At 50.4% G+C, this 3,493-nt stretch overlaps 1 pseudogene across 1 annotated transcript; it reads left to right on the forward strand.

Annotated features, from left to right (window-relative positions):
* The first annotated feature begins 458 nt into the window (after window positions 1–458).
* Window positions 459–2,809, forward strand: LOC307110506 (E3 ubiquitin-protein ligase RNF149-like; annotated as a pseudogene). Its single transcript has 2 exons — window positions 459–522; window positions 1,740–2,809. The product of its transcript is annotated as an E3 ubiquitin-protein ligase RNF149-like (transcript).
* Window positions 2,810–3,493: the final 684 nt, after the last annotated feature.

Consider the following 3,493-nt stretch of genomic DNA (forward strand, 5'->3'; position numbering starts at 1 on the left):
AATTGCTGTTCAGGCTTGATTTTGCTACACGTGTGCCAAAATAGCATTTGGGAATTGGTTAATTTTCTCTAATGGCGTACCCACTTTCATGAAATCAAACCACAATTGTCGGTGGGGAGACCCCGATCACACCCTTCTCTCCACACTTCCCATCCTTGCAGGTTGTCAGAATATTAGCCCATCTTCTGGCTCTCTCTGTTTCTCCTAAATCTTCAATAGCCTGGGACATGTGATTTACCGGCAATCTAACTGTGGGGTTCAGGATCCACACCAGGGGTTGGGGAAGACTAGTAGATTATCTTCCATGCCAGAGGTAAAGAGCTCACTATCAGGTCCCCAGAAATGCTGTCCATAAACAGCATTCCTCATCCCTAGCTCTAATTCCTGCCGTTCTTTTACGACCTGCTAGCAGGGTAGGGAGGAGGGCAGATGGCCCACACTGGGCCAAGCTTCCCCGCATGCCACCGTATCCATGCCAGCAAGGAGACCCGCTCTTCATTCACAGCTCCAGAGAGCCGCAATGTGAGTTGGTTGTGTGGTAATTGAGGCTAATTTTGACTTATCTCCCCATCAGGAGGACACATTTGACACCTGAGTCCCACAAATGCAGCATCCAGCCTGCTGCAGACTCCTTCCCTTTCTGTCTGTACCTGTTTCCTACCTCTTCTGACAGCTGAGGTACATTCTCTGGTGGAAGTGAACTGACGCCTCTCACACAGAGAGATTGGCCAGGTTCAACCCCTGCAGCCACGGTGGTCTGTCTTAATCTTTGTTACCATTACTGGTCGTGTTTGTAACTCCAGTATCTCTATCATGTTCCCCTCTTCCTCCTCTGATAAGGGGGAAGAGCAGGATGAATCCTCTGCGGGGTTGCAAGTCTTGGGATCCCAATGTGCCCTGATCATGACTGCCCAGACCCTTTCAGTTTCACTACCCTGTAGGCTGAAGTTTCTACCTTCTCATCACTAATGCACAGATGTTGCCAGAGCCCTTCAGTAGTAGCAGCCAGTGCTATGTGGGCTTCCCTTTCTTACCGAAGATTCTTCTCCAAATGGTGATTCCTAGCGGCTCGTGCTAGTGCCTCTTCCCAAGAGAACCCCAAGCACAAAGGAGGGGCCAGCCTACTGCGACCACTGTGGCCTTCCCATCTTTCTTCTCCTTACCTATCTTCAGCCACACCCGTAACTCTGCTACTCTGGCAGGCGTTTTCAGGGCATCTCCATCCTCACTCACTGGTCCCCAATCCTCCAATGCTTGTGCAAACTGGCCAAAGCATGAGCATGGCCATCCTGGCATTTCCTCCAGAGGAGCCCATTCCCCCCACCCCCCCTGGCTTTCATGGGTTCTTCAGAATCCTGCTCACAGCACCAACTGTTGGGGGAAAGCCCCAAATTCTAAATTCAGAATTAATTTCGAAGAATTGGTATGTAGCCTCATTTGAATTCATAAGAGCTTTATTAGGAGAAACTTACCTACACGGGCAAAGCAGCTGCCTGCTGCCAATCGTGGCTAGCAGGGAAGAAATCCAACCCCTCCCAGGACAGGGTCTCTTTCTCACGGGGGGGGGGGGGGGGGGGTTAATAAAACCGAGTGGTGGGTAGTCACATAGATCACCAGAAAGAACAATGCATTCCTAAGTTAACAGATAACAGCAGGCAGTTAACTACTTTATACATTCTTTAACCTCCTTCCTGGGGCCTGACATTTATCTTTGGGCAGCATTCTGACTTCCTGGGTAGTTAGCCAAGTCTGGTACTCAGCCAGGGTGAGCCTCGAGTACGTGGACTGGCAGACGAACCAGACAGTGTGCAACGTCTCGGAGAGTGGCCGCTTCAGCAACAGCTCCCCCAAGGAGGGTGTGCTGGGCCTGGTGGGCTTCCCGCGTACCAGGGATGACCCTGAGGGTTGCACGCTCAACACGCGCTTCGTGGTGTCCGCACAGGGCGGCTGGGGAGCCGCGCCCTGGTTGCACTTCGGGGCTGCACCTTCAAGCACGTGTTGGTGGTGACGCGGAGGAACGCCTCGGCCATGGTGAACTATAATGAGGAGCACCACGGGAACCTCACCGCGCCCATGACACAAGCGGGAAGAGGAAATATAGGTCATTATGGTTAGCTACTCGAAAGGCAAATACATTTTGGATGTGGTACAAAAAGAAATTCAAGTCAAAATGACCAAAGGGGTTGGAACCCGCCATGTCCAGGAGTTTATCAGTGGCCAGTCAGGGGTGTTCATGGCCATCGCCTTCATCACCATGATGATCATCTCATTAGCGTGGCTAATATTTTACTATATAGAGTGTTTCCTTTATACTGGCTCACAGTTTGGAAGCCAGAGCCATAGAAAAAAAAACAAGAAAGTTATTGGTCAGCTTCCGCTTCATACTATAAAGCATGGAGAAAAGGGAATCGACGTCGACACAGAATTGTGCAGTGTGCATTGAGAATTTTAAGGTGAAGGATGTTATCAGAATCCTGACATGCAAGCACATTTTTCATAGAATATGCAGTGACCCATGGCTTTCTGATCACCACACATGTCCAATGTGTAAGCTCCATGTCATCAAAGCCCTGGGATACTGGGGAGGGCTTGAGAATGCCCAGGAGGTGCTATGGCTGCAAGTGTGAGTGTTACTGTTCACAATAAAGACAGAAGTGTTGGGAGCCCCTCCCCATCGCTCTCCACCAGTGACCCCATGCCGCAGTGCAGTGGGTATCTTAAAGAAGATGCAGGGGAAAACACAGCCTTACTGGAGGCCGGCAGGAGTGACCCTCAGGGTGGAGGACCTGTCTACTTGCTCAGCCACTGACAACGGCCTGGGTGGAGCTCTGAATTAAAGGACATTTTAATTTTTTTTACTTTAGCACACAGGTTATATATTTGAAAATAATGTACCTTTTATTCTTAAAGATACTTGTTGATTACTGTTCATATGTTTATTTACTGAAGTATATGATCTACACTAATAAAAGAGAAACATGCAAATTAACCATCTCTCTGCTACGCCCACCAGCCAATCAGGAGTGAGTATGCAAATAAACCCAACAAAGATGGCAGTTAATTTGCATATGCAAGCACAGAGTGAAGACTGAAGACAGAGTAGAAGGAAGCCAAGCTGCAGAAGGGAGCCAAGCACTGCAGAAGGGAGAAAAACCATGGAGAAAGGAGTGAGGCAGTGGAGACAGGAGGGAGCAAGGCAGCGGAGATGGGAGGGAGCTCTGGCCGCAGGAAGCCCTATTCTTGCAGGAATAGGCACGAGGAAGCCCTATTCTTGCAGGAATCTTCCTGCAATGGGCCTCTAATCTTACCTTATAATAGAGAAACATGCAAATTGACCGCACCTCCGCTATGCCCACGATTGGGCCAGCAGGAGGCTGGGGGCGGGACTCCGGGTGGCATATCCGCCGTTGAGAAGATCAAGATGGCGGTGCCCAGTGGCCCGGCCCATGCCACCACTCCCCGGGGTGCCTGGGGCGATCGGCACCCCGGGGGG

The sequence above is a fragment of the Cnephaeus nilssonii genome (genome assembly GCF_951640355.1).
Source record: "Cnephaeus nilssonii genome assembly, chromosome: 14".
Lineage (NCBI taxonomy): Eukaryota > Metazoa > Chordata > Mammalia > Chiroptera > Vespertilionidae > Cnephaeus > Cnephaeus nilssonii.